At 42.4% G+C, this 19,778-nt stretch overlaps 1 protein-coding gene across 1 annotated transcript in view; it reads left to right on the plus strand.

Annotated features, from left to right (window-relative positions):
- ptchd4 (patched domain containing 4) overlaps positions 1-19,778 on the plus strand; it is a 61,280-nt gene that overhangs the window by 36,804 nt on the left and 4,698 nt on the right. The window lies entirely within an intron of this gene.

The raw sequence follows: 19,778 nt of genomic DNA on the forward strand, positions 1-19,778 counted from the left end.
TTTCTGCTTAAGGAAATCTAGGAGATCAGTGGGACTTTTCCCTTCAAAATCAGTCAAGGCATACATTACAGTCAGTTCTGTTTTTAGCCGGGACAGATCGAACAGTGTTCCGTGACTCTGTGTTAATTTGGCTAAGGCTGTTTGCGGGAATTTTTTCCGGTAGGTCTGAAAGTGCTGGGGGTCCAGGAGGGAGAGAAACATTAATTTTTCGTGGTCTTGAAACCTACTCCATATCTGGCAAAGAATGTTGTCCAGAATATTGCTGTGGAGTTGTTGGTAGTATGCGCGAAGGTCTCCTTGTGCTGTACGTGGGCCTCTGCGTGCGCTCGGACCATTTGAGATGCGCGCTGTGTCCTCGTAGATCTGACGAAACTGGCACCTCTCTCGCTCAATTGTGTCACAAAACTCGTTCACCCTTGTCAGACAGAATTGTACATCCAATGTTTGTTTCTGTAGTATTCCAAAGAGCACATCTGAATGCTTAAAAATCCCATTGAATGTTTCAAGCAAAAAACAAAACTCAAAATCATCCAGACGTGCATTAAATCCATCAGCGCTAAGCATAGTATCCCCATCATACTCCTCATGATGTTCCAGTATGTGGTCAAACACCTCCTTTAGGGAAACTCTCTTCTCAAAGACTGCATTGACCAATCTCGATGTATATTGCCACCGCGTTGGTGCAACATTAGGAAGACGACGCTTGCAAATGTCATCCAGCAGTTGCGTGCGCTTAGGGGATCTGGAGAAAAATGCTGCAAGGCCATTGAGGCTGGCAAAAAAGACCTTGCATTCTTTAAGCTTTGAGGCCCCTTGAGTCAGTACTAAATGTAGTCGATGTGCATAGCAGTGAATGAATAAGGCCATAGGTGCCCTCTCCTTAACTTTAGCCTGCACCCCATTTAGTCCAGATGCCATGACCGCTGCGCCATCATAACACTGTGCCACAACTTTATCCAGACTACATTCATATTCCTCCATGAAACGGAAAATAAGAGCGGCAATGTCATCAGCTCGCTTGCCGCTTGTAACATCTTCAAATCTGACAAACCGCTCCTTGACACCTGTGTCCGTCACATAACGCAGAAACAAGTGCCAGCTGTGCTACATTACCCACGTCTGTCGTCTCGTCCACCATAACAGCGACAAAGGGTGCTTTTTTAATCTCCATTTTGATCTCTTCTCCCATCACTTCAGCAATAGCATAAATCAGGTCGTTTTGTATTTTGCCTGACGTCCCAGTAAACACTTTGTTTGTGGACAGGTGGTAATGCAAGTATGTGTTGTTCTCAGCAAGCAAAGAAAGAAGCTCCACGTAGTTTCCTCTGTTTCTGGACTCGGCGCTTTCATCATGTCCCCTAAATGAAAGTTCCTGTTTACCCAAAAACAGGACACTCCGTTTCCCGGCGCACTTGTTCGTTGAGCTGTAGATCCACTCGGGTGTCCCCAAAGGTTTTCAAAAGCACCATTGCTTGTAAGTGCCCAGCCGTGCTTTGGTGTCTCGTTGCTGCCTTGGTTAGACAACTCAAGTTTGCAAATCCAGTGTGGCTCCAAACACCAAATCGATCATTTGCAAATAGCAGGCATTCCCAGCAGTACAATTTGCAGTGCCTCTCGGAGGCTGTGAGCCAGGGGTACCGCTCGTAGTTAGTGATTTGAAAGTGGCGGACAAACCCTTTTCCCCGCTGTGATAGGCTCGCTAGCGTCGGGGTTGGCCGTTCTCTTCTCACAATGTCTAGCTTTTCTTGAAAAGTTCGTCTTGAAAATGGCGTTGTAATTATATCTGCGACCAAATCAATCTCTTCTCCTCCTTCAGCCATTGTGGGTTGAAAAAAAACAGCTTGTAGAAATCTACACAAATTAGCTCGTTCAGTTTGCTAGCTCTACATAGCTCTGCCTCTCAATAGTGCATATCCAATCAAAAGACGTGCACGTGCTGACGTCATCGTACGCCTGCTAGCTGGCCCGTTGTCGCCAACTCAAAATCTGATTTTTCTGATGTTTCCGTTCACTTTAAGCTACAGGCGCCCGCACTGTTGATTCTGAAGGCCTAAGGGCAGATTTCTTGGACCCTGGCAACACATTATGGCTGAAATATGATTGGATAAAAGCTCTAACATAAAGGCCAGCCCTCCAAATCTTGTTCTGAGGCTGGAAGCAGCGCAACCAAGAGGAAAGCTATGAAAGGAAAAGAATAGACTATGGGGAATAATTTAATACATATTTGTGGAAAAAATATATCAAAATTAAATTTATATTCTGATGATGTTTAGGCCAGCAGAGAAGGCCTTGCTGGCCCTGACGGCCCACCACTGCTCACAAGTAACCCAATTAAACAAACTGATATCCCATTTGTGTGAGTGTATGAATATTGACCAGGATGAGAGCCACTTTAAAACATAAGAGCTAATGAGAAGGTGTTGGAGGGGTAATAAATGTTTAATGAAGCATTCAGCAGGAAGTGAGGTCTCAAAAGGACCCCTCTTAACAAGGCTAAATATAGCACCGACAAGTGGTGAGCTCGTGAATATTTAATGGATCAACAGAAGAAAAATAGTCTTCCTCATGTTCACGGTGCATAATACTTAATTTGACTGTATTGTGGGCTTTTGTGGTATTTTGTGCACTAATTGCTTGTGAACCCTAATAAAAAATAATAGAACAGCAGCAATGATTTTTCCCATATTTTTTCAGACTCATGTTGGTAGATGTGGCTGTACCTGACAGATAGGTGAAACATTTAGAAACAAAGGCCTTTGGTTATATGGCTGAGTAACTATAGATTGGAGCAAGAATGCGTCCTAAAAATCCGGAATGAGTTAGCATGTTACCACTTCCGGCTTCCTCGTCTTGAAGTCATCAGTTTCTTGAACGTATTTGTGGGTAGATTACTGAAATAAGTAATGTGGTTAACACAATCTTAAGAGACGTCACGTTAAAGTATAGAAATACCTTACATGTCAATTTCTGAAGCTTTTCTGCATCCAAGAAACAGCGGTTGCTAACATGTGTCTAAATGAGACCACTTAACGTCATCCCGCCCAACATTAGCCGCCTTTAGCTTAGCTGTGGTGTGGTGGTTTGCAGGCCACGTGACTGTGATGTAGTTTGTTTCTAGACTAAAGCTTTTTACCAATTTCATTTACCCTTCAAAACCCATAAAAGTGTTGTTAAAATGTGGAGAGTATCCTGCTGAACAAAATGTGTTTATTATAACAGGTCCATTTTGTGACTAACACGTTTAGTCACAAAAACGTGTTAGTACGTGTTTCCTGTTTCTCCTTTAGACAGGAAATAATGGTGAAATCTCCACCTTCTTTGAACTAGTCCACGATAATGAACTGGAAGATTAGCAATGGTTTACTTGAGACTTTCACTTGTTGTGAAACTCATGCATAAAGTTGTTTATTTAAAAATGTTTTGTACCATTGTAATCCTGCTAGTTATCAATGTTTTTCACAAATGTACCAGTAATCTGATTAAACGTTATTTAAATGTAGAAGGATTACAGTGACCTTTTGTGTATCCTAATTATGTAATCCCTTTACATGTAGGCTATTCCATTATTCTCAAAGCCTGGTATTTATATATGTTGTTAAATAGTTATATGCTATATAAGTGTGGTGTTATATGAATCATAGAGGACACTTTTTAACTCATGTATTTAAAGTCTGACACAAGCAGAAACAAGCCTATAAATACACAAATGAATGCAGCCTAGTCTCAACACTTCACATATCTACAGAAAGCTACTTCTTCTGACTCTAATGGTGCATTTCCACTGCAGGGCCTCGTACGGTATAGTTAGGCCTTGGTAGGCCAGGCTCACTTTATGCTGCGTTTCTATTACAGTTTAGGAACTGGGGTAGTAACTATATTAACGCAGTGTAGGCGGAGCCGTGACATCATCTTCAATGCGAAACACAAAATCAACATCAGCCGTTAGCTGTTAGCCCTCAGAGCTCACAGCTCCTCATATCTGTTCAGAAACTAGACAAAAGTTAAACAAATACAAACCACAGACTGTCTGTGTCATGGCGAATACAGTCGCTGGTTTATTTATGTCTGTATAGGTCGTTGTTGTGAGTGTGATCGGCTAAGCTAACGCAGTATATGCTCTGACCGTCGTCAGAGCATATACTGCGTTAGCTTAGCCGATCTCCATTCAGAAAACACGAATTTTAAAAGGGTTTTTCGTCTGCCGTCTGTCTGCAGACTTGTCAAAGCATTAATTTATGGTTTTTACTAACCGGTATCAGTATGTTGTTACTTCGGCATCATTTTGAAACGTGTATTACAATTAAATCACGGTAAAATGTGTTAATTTTGTTGTAGTTGCCAGCGATTCTCTCATTAGTTTAGCATACTCGGTTGTTGGCCCGGAAAAGAACCTCGATTTTGGAGAGCAAGAAAACTGTGAAAAAGTACCCACTACGCCTAGTGGAAACGCAACCAAAAATGGGCCGGGCACGGCACGCTTAAACCGCGCTGTAGTGGAAATGCGCCATAAGTGGTTACATCTGGTGTACTTTATTTGATTTGTAGCAGAGAAAAACAGATCTAGATATGAACTCGTTTTGCTGCAGAAAAGAAGTAGCACATATATTTTCTTCCAGAAGAGAGAAAACTTTCAAAATGCAAATGCCAAAATGTGCTAGGGGCAAACCCAACCACACTCCTACTCAAAACCCAGGATAGCGTTGCTGCTGACTGTGTGTGTGTGTCCTAGCATTACTCTCCTTGTGAGGACCTGCATCTGTTCACACAGTCACGTGTGGGGACTCGCCTCCCTTATGGGGACATAATGGAGTTCCATTAATTTTAGGGTGAAGACTTGGTTAGGGTTAGGCATGTGTTGGTTAAGGTTAGGATAAGTCAATGTAATGTCCCCTGAAGTGATGTATACATGGTATGTGTGTGTGTTAGTGTGTGTGTGTCCCATACAAGTTGAGCAATATTTGTGATGCAGAACAGTTTGCAGATATTAAAAACAGAGAAGAACAGCATTTTTATTTTTAGTTCAAAATACATTTTATGTGGTTTGCGTCAATCTGTCTGCAATGAAGTGAATGATATTTAACTATCAATCATTGTATCATGATAGAGATATAAGATTGTACCTGTTTTAATGTAATTTTATTATCGTCGAAAGGTAGCATATACACCTTTTGTAATTATCATTTGTATTTATTATTATCAATTTTTTTTCCATTCACATACAACAACAAAAAAGCGTTCTGATTCAAGGCATACAATAAGCCATGTTTCTTTGTTTAGGTTTAGTTATATAAATAAATGAGTTTGTCCATGGACAAACCAAATCAATATATAAAAATAATAAATAAACCAATGAAAAAGCTAGCTAATAGCTGAATGTTGGTCAATGTAGGTCCAATTTAGGAGGCTCATAGTTAGAATCTGATTGGGAAAATGGGTTTTCTGGGGATTTAAGTGATTTCAAGCCAAATAAACATGAGTTTCCTTTAACTTGTTATTTTCTGTTTATTGCAGTGAACCCCACCCTCCAGTTTGGGAAATGACTTCCATAGTAATTACTCCAGCATGGTCGAACTCACCACCAGCTGAAAAAGTGTATGAGCTGCAATTAGCAAGGCCATCAAATGGAGGTAACACTGTGGAAGTGTACATTACATTTTACAGATTAAAGCTAATATAAGTAAAGCTGGTACAAAATACAAGAAACAAAGGTAGCAGGATAAGGAAATAAAAAGAAAAGTAACAAAGCACAACATTGTGGAACACAACATGATGATGACACGATAAAACACAAGCAGCAAATCCACAGGGAGAAAGCTCAGGCAGAAAACAAAGAGAAAAAACCTTGTAGGGCAGGACCACAACACAGGAAACATGGACTGGAAACATTGACGACGGAATGACATAGAACACTGGAAAAGACACACATATACAGGTAGAGCCACTCATCACATTAACATTAAGACACAGCTGGAGAGTGCAGGCAAAACAATGGGGCAGCAGGTGATTACACAGAGGTGGAAAAAATCAGGATGGGGCAGACAATCACAAAGGGCGGGAAAACATAAAGGACAAGTAGAGAATCATTTTCTAAATAAAACAGGAACACAAAACCAAGATCATAACGATTTTGTAGTTTATAGGATTTATACCACCCATATATTGATATGAATGTGCAAATGGTTTTGTATTTTCTTCATCCATAATGGGTGGGTGCAACTGACACATTCTCTCCCTGTGATGGATGTGTTTTGAGGGTCTGCATGCCAGTTTTAGAGCAGTAATGTAGTTTAATTGCTTTGGCTTTTCGTTCGACCAGTGGAGGAGAGGAGAAAAATGCAGGTTGGGCCTCCATTATAGGAGCAAAGTAGTGAGACAATGAGTGATATTCTTTTCTCCCCTGCCTGTTTTTCTCAGCAAGAAATACAGACTTCAGGTCAGGCGGTGACAAACTGCCCTCTTACAATCCATTCAGGGGAGGACCTGCATCGGGGAGAGGCTCGAGATACAACTCCTCTTGCCTATTCATCCTTTCATTCTGAGCTACAGCATCCTATCTTTCTTTCTCACTTTATCCATCTTATCTTTCTGATACACTGCTGTAGTGGCTAGCTGTCAGCACAGGCTGTCCCCCATTATAGTAGGGAGATTGATTTAGTCAAAGGGTGCACAGAAGCTTTGAAGTTGTGCTTTGCAGCTGCTGTCTGTGCAAAATCAATCAGGTAACAATTGGCTAAAGCCGGCTAAATCATTAATAGTGACCACATATTTACCAGAATTCAATGCTCAAAGCAGTCAGGCAGGGTCATAGCCAAGATTTTGGAAATTCTGAGGTCATGCGTATAAGTGCATGCTGAGGCTAGGATACCGTTTAAGCCTGGACGAGATTCAATTATAAATCTTTCTTTGGTCTGCGAGAGGAGGGGGGGATCATGACCTAAAAGTGGATATATGCTTCAAATAAAACCAAACTGCACTCCTTTAGTGACCTTGGCATCACAATACAGCTCAGAGATGACATTCCTCTCATTTAGATACACCTAGACTTGCAAATTAAACTAACCATGGACCAGGAGAGTTAAATGGACCTTTGTACCTTGATATCAGAAATGTAAGAATAAATTAGGGACAAATCCATAGCAATAGGATGCTACATTGAGAAATACAAATGACCCAACACTCCACTCTTCTTAGTTTGTGCATCATGTCTGAAGTCTGTCAAGCTTTCCAATTGAGCATTGCAAATATGCAGGTCTCAAGATTGATAGTTAAGGCGAGACACGGCAGGCAAAAACATCGTTTTTCATGCACTGGTAAATGTTTTGAGTTTGTGCTATTTTGATTCCATAACATTACATTTGGGTTTTTATTAGGGATGTAACGATACCAAAAACTCACGGTACGATAATATCGCGATAACAAGTCCACGGTACGGTATTTATCGCGATATTGAATAGTAAAGGAAAAAAAGATTTTTTTTACTCGGAAAATGTTTCTTTATTACATAATAAATCTGATTTGTACAGCATTTTAGTAGGATAGCAGGATTTTAAAGTGTCAAAAACAAAGTGACAGTAACAGACTGGAACAAGAAAAGTGTTTTTGTACCTATAGTACTACCAAACAAAGTAGGCATTTTCTTTGTGCCACTGCATCTCACAAATAAACAAGGACATTTAATAATCAGACCCTGCAATAAAATAAATCAAGTTTCACTTTAGTTTTTCAAGTAACTCAACTCAAACTCACTAGTCACTCACTCAGCATCATCAGACCGGTTTTTAGGAATATGAGAATGTCCACATTTCCAGGTATTTATAAGCTGGGATGTTTGGGCATTTACAATATCCCCTGCTCTGGAAAAAACTCTCTCGCTTGGTACTGATGTTGCTGGGACAGCAGTGGTCGCGTTAACCGAATATTTTATTTAACAATGACGGAAAAATCTGAAAGCAGTCTGTCATTTTGACAGATTAGAACAAACTCGGAACAGCGCCAACGTTTCCCCGCAGCGAGGCTCTGGTGTTATGCCGTGTTATGCATGCCCTCCAAAAGGAAATGATATAGTTTCCAAACCGTACTTTGCCGTACAGATCAATACATGTCTGGGAGGTTTTGCTTTACACTGTGCGCGCTCCCGCGAGGTGCATGCACACACGGCATAACACCGTCCCCCCCGTTGACAGTTCACGAGCGTGCTCTCTCGTGAACTGTTCAGACCCGACGGGTAATAAGCAGTGGCGAACCGTGTCTATCACAACAGGACCTTCTGTAGACACACACACCCCCGCCGCCCCTCCCCCGCGGCATTATAATGTCCGTCTTTTCACTGAATTGTCGTCTTGAAAATTGTACTCACAACAATTCCGCAACAACTTCATCTTCACGTTGCACTTGTCATTTCAACGTTAAAAACAATAAAACGGCATGAATTGCTTCGTCGCATTCGTTCTAGATCCTCTGTCTCGAGCCAGTTAACTAGCGGGCCTTCTAGAGTACCCTGGCACTGAGGGAAACTCTGAAAGAATACGCCCATTGGCTACAAATCAATATATGATTGGTTGATCAAACTGTCAGTCCAAACGTACGCTCTCATTCAGTACAACGGCCAGGGCATTCTATCAAGGATGTAGAATACCTTAGTTGAAGGATATTCTACCCAGAGACCCAGAACAAGATCTGATTGGTTTCTTTCTTTTCTAACACAAAACCACTGAAATGCGTAGTGCATGGTTCGTTTTATCTGAGTGTTCCAGGGTATTCTCTGAATACCTTGAAGGCCCTGACGGTTCGCCACTGGTAATAAGGGATTATGACGGACATTTTACGATCCTGTCTGTCAAAATGACGGACAGCGAAAAAGTCTAACGCCACCTCAGTAGGACGGAGAGATATGCTTTGGCCATGGGTGACAGCAGTGGGTCAAACTGTGCATTGTCTCTCCACCACTTCAAAAACAATACAGTTTTTGCCAAGAAGGTGAGGCTTATTGACAGAGATATAAATATACTGTTGGTACTTGTCAATGTCTCTAGGTGTGTAAATGTAGCCCTGTAAATACGATGTCCTTTTGTGTTCTGTTGTTTTATGTTCATGTTGTAACCTACTTGCTGCCATGTTGGACAGGTCTCCCTTGAAAAAGAGATTGATGATCTCAATGGGACCACCTGGTTAAATAAAGGTTTAAAACAAAAACAAAACAAAAAATTTAATTAATTTTTTTTTTTAATCGCGGTAGATTTAGTCTGTCTCACGACGGTATTGGGACGTTTATTTACCGCGATATTCGGTATATCGTTACATCCCTAGTTTTTTATCTTACTAGTGTTTTGTATTGTTTTTACGTCATGTAGGAGTTTTTCAGTCGGTGGCTTCTGATCTGGTTTCATTGTCTCGTGTTTTACATTGGCTTCATGTCCTGTCTGTTTTTATGTATTTATGCTATGTTTTTATACAGTTGTTGATGTACAGCACTTTGTTCAACTCTGTTGTTTTTAAATGTGCAATAGAAATAAAATGGATTGGATTGGATTCTGGGGTCAGAGATGTTTTTTTCCCTTTTCCTCTTCCTCTCCCTTTCACTGTCAGGGGGGCTGGCATTGAGGTACGGTACGGTTTGGTTAGGCCTTTTTTCTGGATGCTGCACCCTCCTGGCCACATTATTTTCCCTCTCGGTTTGAAGGAGGCCTACTGATGGGGACAGTGGCTTGTGCATCCCCTCTCTCATGCTTTGGACTAAAATAAAAGGGAGGAAAATATACAGATATAAATGTCTGAATTTATTTTATTTCCTTTATTGCTTTTATTTCTCCAGTATCATCCTATCTATTTTCTAAACACAGTCTCAACTTTTGATTTGATACACACTTTATCGCTCTGCTAACATTACTAGTTGATGGAATCAGTAACAAAATTGTAATGCAATGAATCTAATAACATTAGACCTTATAACAAACAACCAAAGAGGGCAAGCGGAATGAGGAAATAAATGAAAGGTATTGCTTGACGTTTTTTTACTGAAAATAAATAGTAGCCTCTATTGATAGTGATTCTTGAGCTCAGGACTTTACTTTATGACACAATTACGGCAAATGGCCATGCATTATAAATACTCTTAGGACGAATTATTTACGGGGTTATACAGAAATAGCAACTGATAAATGCGACACAAACAATAATTTACTAATAAGTTATTAAGCGTTTTAGAACGCTACCTCTTTGAAGCCGCGGGCGGCTTGCTCGGTCTTTAAGGGTTAACGGTTGTTTTCTCAAAATTAGTTTTTTCTCCTATTCTGAGTGAGAAATGTCCACTTCAGTAGCACTTACATACACCAAACCTTCCAGTTATATTCCTATCAATATTCTGAAGGTTTTTACAGAAGGGTTTGTTCATATATCATTCATAGCCTGAATTATATAACATTTGACACCTAAAAACATGGCAACATTGATATTTTAGGGCAGTATTTTCAGATTTATGGAGTGATAAAAAGAGATATCCAAAATCCCTTCTGTAAAAACTTTAGATTCTAATATGACTACAAAATGAAACAAGAATTTTGAACCTGGCTTTATCAAATGTTCAGATTTGTGTTCCTGAAATGTATTAAAATATACACATATTTAATGAGATGATGGCACATTTGCATATTTAAATATGCTATTTCAGAAAACTTGTAATACAAAAAACAATTGTCTTAATGTAAGTAATTAACTGGAGAAATCTCTAGCTGATATCTTTAAGTTAAACATTTTTACCCTATTCACCTGTAGTGTCTCGCCTTAATTGTTGGATGTGATGTTGATTTCAGACATAGGTAAACAAAAGCAGGCTGAAAAAATACATCTCTTGGAGACTTTTTAATGTTTCCAGTGGAATCAAAGTAAACTGCAAACCATTCTCAATGGTTCTTCTTTATAAATTGAAATGCTTAGTTAGAAAAACCTGAGGCCGAAGCAGACTCACATGAAAAGTCAGCATTTTAATGACCTAATGAAATGGCAGCATTGTTCTTATATTGCAAGGACAACTACTTAGCAGTTGTATTATGTACATACATATGAAATAACTTATACCCTTCTAATTTAATCAGTACAGCTGTCTTAACACCTTTCTGTTTGATGAAATTAGCGCTTGTAATTTTGATTTGGAAAAATCTAAAACAAACACCTTACTGTAAATTATTTTGATATCGAGTGGCGAGGCTCAGGATTGGACAGTTGGTTGTGCATCCACATTACATTATTATATTGTCTCCAAAGATAGGAGCATATAGATACAGAATAACAGAGGACCCAGGATTGACCCCTGAGGGACGCCACATAAGAGAACCGGGCATCTACAATCAATCTGTTGTACAATAAACAATCACATCCACATCTACAGTAACATCTCTGGTGCCAACAGATCTTTTGAGAGGGGTTGATTAAAACATTGTCAAATTTCTCAATGAGTGACTAAAAGATAATTAAAATGTGACCTGCTCCATCGAAATCAGTCGCATTGACCCGAAGACACATTTTGAGTTGTATACACTGTTGGAAAGAGGATATTCCTAGCTTTCTAATGATTGTCATCATTTTGAGAAAAAGGCCTTTAAAGTTTCCTCTTCTCTGGAATCCATCGATCTGATTGATTATTAGCGGAGCAAATGATCAAAATACTACGGAGGGAAGATATTTTCGTTTGGAGGGGAAGCTCGCGAGTGTGTGTGTGTTTGTGTAATTTTGCGTTTGTGTGTATTGTGTTTGTTTCCCGGGGAAAACACTCACGAGAAACACCGGCTGTTGTTATGCCTGCTGTGACGTTAAATTACTCCGTTCTCCGCTTGTAATTATGCCGTTACAAGCTTCAAAGTTGTATTTATCATCTGAATTTGCCGAAACAAGTTTAATATTCTGAAAGCCAATACTTTGTTTATTTGAAATCAGATGAAAACAAACTGTAACGGACCCTGCCGTGTTATCTATGATTACTATACTCTTACATTCATAATTTCAGCCGGAGGGGGGGGTGGGGTGGGGCGGCGCTGCGGAAGAGCAGATTGCGAGTGAGAGCTGTCTTCGTCCCTTTACAAGCTTCAAAAATGTATTTATCGTGTGATTTTGGAAATAAAAGTTTCATATTCTGAAAGCCAAGACTTTGTTTGTTTAAAATCAAACAAAACACCCGAACCCCAAAAAAATTGTTTTTTACGTAAATCCACGTTTATTTTTAAATGAGCCGTTGCGACTTCCGACTGATTTCGATAGAGCGGGTCACAGATAAAGGGAAGCGTTTATTCAAATTCCGACTTTAATTCAGATTGTTGATTTTAATTTCAGTCCAAGAATCCCTACGGACTCTCCAATGGTGTCATTACCGAAGAAATACTGACAAAATGATCTCATTGTAGAAAATAGCAGATACACTTGGGAAAAAGCTAAACCACACCACTTGTAAAGCACATTTATATTGTTTTTCGCAGGCTGATAACTGGCTTTTTACAGCTTTTTTGGACTGTTTGCCCTTCCCAGAAAATGTGTTTCACCAACAGCAGTTTCATAGAGAAAAAGGAGGAGGTAAAAGGAGGCAGACTAGTTCATTTACTCTCAGCATGTGGGTGTTTGTTCCACAGCATCTGTGTGTGGGTGAAGATGGCGAGAGCAACAGATTATATGAGCGTGGTCTTCCCTGCAGAGCCATAGTTGTGGCTAAAGTTCTAAGCGGGTAGTCATTGTGTGTGTGTAGTGTAGTGTAGGTGTGTTCCATTGTTCATTGTGACACTGGTGAAGTTTTATCTCTGCAATAATGGGGAATGCAGTCTCCTTATGTCTCTTGTTACATCACCCCGCTCTTCTCTCGTCATTCATTCCTAACGGTCCCAGAGGCCCAAGTAAAGAATTGGACATTAAGTTTTGCATCTATCAGCATGCAGAGAATTGTCGGTTCCCTCCAAATCTGATTAACATGAGCGGCAGTCATGCGCTCCTCTCCCTCCTGCTTCCTCCACTCTGTCATTGATTAAAGCTGGTGCACTGTCCAGCCGTTTTATTTTTTAGTTCATTTGCACTACGGTTACAAGTGAAACATTACTAAACAGCTTATTTATCAGGCCAGATGTGTCATTCCTCATCTAAATGGGACATGTATTAGTATCAGTTACTCCTGAGGGTGTAAATATGAAATGGAAATAGTGGATTCAGATGAATTTCTATGTGTACACAGCACAACACCATGTATTAGGAGCAGTTGGGTAACAACTCTAGGTAACAACTAATTGTTTTTGGTTTGTGCTTTTTAATTTTAATTAAAAGGTGGGGTATGTAATTTATTTCAGAAACACTGTTATATTCCATGGAATGCTCTTAACATCCCGATAGCAATGAATATATGAAATGCTTTGACAATAAACACAAACAAAAATGTCATCTATGGAAGCCGTAGTACTGTAAAAAGCACAACCAATCATCTGAGCCGGCCCGGCTAAAGTAACTGGACGGCCTACCTGCCTGTCAGCCTTCCATCTGTGCACAAACTTACCTCGTGCCCTCATTGGTCATGTGCGCATTCGTGTGTTTTGGAGGAGGGGCTCTGTAAGGAAGTGGCTGTGAGGGTGTGTGAAGCAGGCAGGACCCAAATGCAGATTGAACAGAAAATACCTTTATTTCAAGGTTAAGTGACAAACAGAACACTACCCCGTGAACACAGTCACAGACAAACAAGGATCTAACAAAGACAGACAGAAAAACCAGAACTTAAATAAACACAGGACTAATCAAAGAAACAAGAGACGAGGGAGGAGAAAACACAAAACTAGTGCCAAAAGGGTGGGTGGAGGGGGTCTGGAGGACGGGTTTGGGCTGACAGCCCAGGGGCACAGCGGAGGACCCGGAAGGGGTCTCGGGCGGACGGCCCGGAAGCAAGGCAGAGATCAAGGAGGGGGTCTCGGGCGGACGGCCCGGGGGCAAGGTAGAGTTCGAGAAGGTGTTCTCGGGCGGACGGCCCGGGGGCAAGGCAGAGTTCATGGTGGGGCGAAGGCCACAGCGGACCAACTCAGGGGGCCGGGTATGAGGGCGAAGGCAGCGGCTGGAAGAGTCAGGGGGCCGGGCCCGAGGGCGAGGGCCGTGGCCGGGAAAGTCAGGGGGCCGGGCTCGAGGGCGAAGACCGCGGCTGGGGAACTCAGGGGGCCGGGCACAAGGACGGGCAGGAGCTGGTGGAACCCCTGGAAGGTCAGGCGTAGACGGGACCCTGGACGGAACATGGGCTGGTGTCAGTGGGACCCACGACGGAGCAAGGGCTGGTGTCGATGGGACCCCAACAGGACAGGACATGGTGTTGGCAGGAAACCTGGCGGAGCAGGTGTTGGCGGGACCGCCAACAGGACAGGATATGGTGTTGGCAGGACCCCCGGCAGAGGAGCAGTCGGCGGGACCCCCAACGGGACAGGACACAGAGCTGGCAGGACCCTCAGCAGAACCTCCAACGGCACATGACATAGGGTTGGCAGGACCCCTGGCAGAAGAGTCGTCGGCGGGACCCTCAACGGGACAGGACATGGAGTTGGCAGGACCCCCGGCAGAAGAGTAATCGGCGGGGCCTCCAACGGCACAGGACACAGGGTTGAAAGGACCCCCGGCAGAAGAGCAGTCAGCGGGACCCCCAACGGGACATAGGGTTGGCAGGACCCCTGGCAGAAGAGTAGTTGGCGGGACCCCCAACAGGACAGGACATGGAGTTAGCAGGACCCCCAACAGGACAGGATATGGTGTTGGCAGGAAACCCGGCCGAGCAGGTGTCGGCGAGACCCCCAACAGGACAGGACATAGGGTTGGCAGGACCCCCGGCAGAAGAGTTGTCGGCGGGACCCCCAACGGGACAGGACACAGAGCTGGCAGGACCCCCAGCAGAAGAGTAGTCGGCAGGTCCCCCAACGGGACAAGACATGGAGTTGGCAGGACCCCCAGTGGAACCTCTAACGGCACAGGACATAGGGTTGGCAGGACACCCGGCAGAAGAGTATTCGGCAGGACCCCCAACGGGACAGGACATAGGGTTGGCAGGACCCCCGGCAGAAGAGTAGTCGGCAGGACCTCCAACGGCAAAGGACATAGGGTTGGCAGGACCCCCGGCAGAAGAGTAGTCGGCGGGACCCCCAACGGGACAATACATAGAGTAGGGACTTGAGTAGGGACTAGAGAAGGGACTGGAGAGGGGACTGGAGAGGGGACTGGAAAGGAGACTCGAGAGGTTACTTGAAAGGAGACTCGAGAGGGGACCTGAGAGGGAACTCGAGAGAGGGAACTCGAGAGGGGACTCGAGAGGGGACTCGAGAGGAGCACGGAAGCATGGCTGTGTGGGCCGGTACTGGTGCATGGATCCATGGCTTTGTGGGCCGGTTCTGGAGCCCGAACCATGGCTGTTGGGGCCAGAACTGGGGCTGGAACCATGGCTTCTGGGAACAGAACTGGGGCCGGAACCATGGCTGCTGAGGCCAGAACTGGGGCCGGAACCATGGCTGTGTGGGCCGGTACTGGAGCCGGAACCATGGCTGCTGGGGCCTTTACTGGAGCCCAAAGCATGGCTTCTTGCTAGTCTGGACTTGCGACTCCTTCTCTTTGGAGCCTTTTAGAGGCTCCGTGGACCTCCAAAAGCCAGACGAGTACCCGAGAACGGCTCCTGGACAGGAGCAGGAAATGGGGAAGAAGCAGGGGTTGACTCCAGACGGAACACACCGAGATGTATGGTGTCAGGTTGGGAATTGGGAGGCAGGGGGCTAGCAGGCCTGGGGCTAGCAGGCCGGGAATCACATGTTGAAAGGAAGTCCAAATTCCAGTCAGGTAAGAACTTCACTAAACATGGCTCCTCTGTTGCCACCTGGTGAGCCTCTGCCAGTGCAGCCTCTTTCTGCAGAACACTGGACGCTCCCCTCCACCTACCATAGCAGCAAGCCAATGAAAAGGTAACATTTAGTAAATACACCTCAAATGAATCATCTGCTGGGTCCATTTCTGGTTAGATCCTTCTGTCAGGGTGAGTGAAGCAGGCAGGACCCAAATGCAGATTGAACAGAAAATACCTTTATTTCAAGGTTAAGTGACAAACAGAACACTACCCCGTGAACACAGTCACAGACAAACAAGGATCTATCAAAGACAGACAGAAAAACCAGCACTGAAATACACACAGGACTAATCAAAGAAACAAGAGACGGGTGAGGAGGGAGGAGAAAACACAGGGGCACCAGGTGAACACAATCAGGAAACCAGGTACGAGGGAACAGGTAGGAGGGAAACACAACAGACAGGAAACCAAAGACAGATCTAGACAAGCCAAAAAACAACGCAGACAGAAAATCAAAGACACAACACAGACAGATCGTGACAGTGGCAGATTTTTTCCGGTAGTGGATTTTCAAATTCTAGCGCACTCGAGCTGGTTTCTCCAAAATTACATACCCCACCTTTAAGTGATATTTTATTTCCTCTTTTTGAATAACTATACAGGCTAAGTTTGAATTTACAATCCAACCGTGTCTCCATTATGTCAAAAAAAGCACGGAGTTGTCGGCCAAAAGATAAACCATTTACGCAAATACAACATTTTAAGTCATCATGTTTTTTTTTATAATCACTGGATTTCCAAAATATGTTATATCTCCTTGGTAGCGTTATATGAAATAATTTTCAAAGTCGAATGTCCTGACGAGATGGAGAGTTTTTTGATGTTATCCTTGCTGTTCTTGTTGCTGACTTCAAACATGTTGCCCAGTGGAGCGCCTGTCTTAGTTTGACATGGTGGGAAATACGTATCTCCTCAGCCAGTGTCTGCTGTATTTCATCTTTAATTGCACTTGTTCACTTCTCTCTCGTCCTTCTAATTGGTATTCTTCTGACATTTGAGCATACAGCTTTCAAAGACAAAGGTAGTTTCACAGAAAGACAAGACAGGTGTGAAATCTCAAGTGTCATTGATTGTACTTCTACTAGAAAGCAGACAGAGTGCCAACACTATAGTCTCAATCTGTTTCAAAGGTCTCATCTGTGTTTTAAAATGTTTTATCTTATCTACTACAACTTAAATTTCACATTAGCAGCATATGCTGTTTGATGTTAATGTTGAAGTAGATACGATAGCTACCAGGAAAGGTTACCTGTGTCCAATTTAGTTTTTCTGGAATTTTCTTTCTACTGTGAAATTGACTTTGCCAACAGCTGTCCCTAAGACTTGAGAGAGTACATTGTTGTATGGTAATGATTAGGGATGTAACGATACCAAAAACTCACGGTACAATAATATCGCGATAACAAGTCGGTAAGGTATTTATCGCGATATTGAAAAATAAAGGAAAACAGACTGGAACAAGAACAACCAGTGTTTTTTTACCTACTAGTACCAAAGAAAGTTTCACTTTAGTTTTTCAAGTAACTCAACACTAACTCAGTCACTCAGCATCATCATCAGACAGGTTTTTAGGAATATGAGCATGTCCACATTTCCAGGTAGAAGCTGGGATGTTTAGGCGTTTACAATATCCCCTGCTGTGGAAAAAACTCTCTCGCTTGGTACTGATGTTGCTGGGACAGCTGTGGTCGCGTTAACCGAATATATTCTTTTTAACAATGACGGAAAAATCTGAAAGCAGTCTGTCCTTTTGACAGATTAGAACAAACTCGGAACAGCGCCAACGTTTCCCCGCAGCGAGGCTCTGGTGTTTGCCGTGTTATGCATGCCCTCCAAAAGGAAATTATATAGTTTCCAAACCGTACTTTGCCGTACAGATCATTGAAATGTCTGGGAGTTGTTGCTTTACGCTGTGCGCGCTTCCGCGAGGTAGACTACATGCATATCTCGGTGGGCATGCATAACACGGCATAACACCGTCCCGTCCCCCCGTTGACAGTTCAAAAGCGTGCTCTCTCTCTCTCCCCCCCGTGTCAGTGCGACACGTTAGTGGCGAGTTCAGAACTGACAGAAATGATTGGACAGCGAAAAAGTCTAACGCCACCTCTGTGGGACAGAGAGATATGCTTTGGCCATGGGTGACAGCAGTGGGTAAAACTGTGCATTGTCTCTCCACCACTTCAAAAACAATACCGTTTTTTGCCAAGAAGGTGAGGCTTATTGACAGGGCGAGATATAAATATACTGTTGGTACTTGTCAATGTCTCTAGGTATGTAAATGTAGCATTCCTAATATTGCATATTATATTCCAATTGCAATATCAGTCTAAATAACCGCGTTATTCAATTTTCAATAATATTCAAAGTTGTGCAGCCCAAATCCTAAGTATTGTTGCATAAGTGAATGAATACCTCCTAAGATACATACTTTAACACTTATTATTGCTATGGTAAAAACATTCTAGTAAGAATCCTTCAGTGGTGTAATCGATGATACCAACCAGGGGCACTTAACCAGATGGTCTCATTATTTTTTCTCCCCCACCTCCTGCCAGCAATCAATCACTGTAAATTACATAACGTCCTATTTGATGACTGGTGAAGGGAAACGCCCCTGGTGTAATGTTGGAAAAACCCTGGGCATGAATTGTCCTTCTCTCCACACCCTTTAAACCAACTGACACTAACTAATTGACTTGCAGCACTGCTTAATAAAACTAAAAGCAGGAAATGCCATCCAGCCAACTCATTGCAAAGGCCTGATCCTTTATAGCTAATTAACTTATGCTCTGTCACAGACAAGGGGACATTTACAATGCTGTCAAGGGTAGCAGTCCTCTCACGTCCCTGTCCAGTGGCTTGATTTGAAAGGAATTTTTAAAAGCTGATGTTGGCTGAGAAAGATATGCATGGGCTGAATGCGGTGTTCACTTGTACTGAAATATTTACATGGTGGAGGAACATTCAAATGTATTCTAGCATTCAGAAATGTATAGCACATTCCCTCGCAGCACTTTCATCAGGAATGCAGCTCCAGCATATTACAAATAAATGAAAAGTGTGGGTGGGTGGGTGGGCGGGTGTTCCTGTGTGGGAGATTTTGCACTACTGAGCATATGCCTTTGAACGTTGGGTATTCATGTCTATATTTTTTACTGGTGAAAATCCCACAGATTTGACTCACATGAATGGGTCTGCTGCAGACAGATTTGGATGCTGCTCACTAGTGCATGGTAACGAGGAATGTGTACAGCTCCTGAAAAGAAACACTAAGCCAGCGTCTCTATTAGTGGAGTAAAACCAAGGATGTTCAAGTTTTATTTTCAATCCGTTGTTTCATACAAAGACGCCTTAATAGTAATGCTGAAAACACCAAAAACTACAGTACATTGGCTTTTGTATTGAAGAGTGTATTGTATTGCGGGTTATATAAATCGGCTGACATCAGCATATACCCTGACATATTTACTGGTTTTATGTAAGCTTAAGTAAATTGTGATAGCAGTTGGTAATGAGAATCAATAATTCAGATAAACAATCACATCAAATCAAATCCTTTTTTTATAGTCACTGCCAATATGTGGTTGTTAATACATGACCAATGTTATATCTATTTTATATCATCTTACAAGGTTAAAGCTGTGGCAAATTAAAAATCAGTTGGTGTCTAGGGAGTGATGAGTGAGGCAAAAAATGTACAGGTTACCTGCTCTCTGTATTTAATTGCTTAAAATATTAGAGTTTCCTGTTTTTCAACTATAGATTGGTGTCCTAAAACCTGTCAAAGACTTAGCAGTCAATGTTTTTTTTAATGTGATGTTAGATAGAAGCCTGAAATAAGATCTTAGGTTAACACAAGCTTATGAGATGTTCTTGTTTTGTTCTACGACATACAATA

This window comes from Gymnodraco acuticeps, unplaced genomic scaffold, assembly GCF_902827175.1.
Source record: "Gymnodraco acuticeps unplaced genomic scaffold, fGymAcu1.1, whole genome shotgun sequence".
NCBI classification, from domain to species: Eukaryota; Metazoa; Chordata; class Actinopteri; order Perciformes; family Bathydraconidae; genus Gymnodraco; species Gymnodraco acuticeps.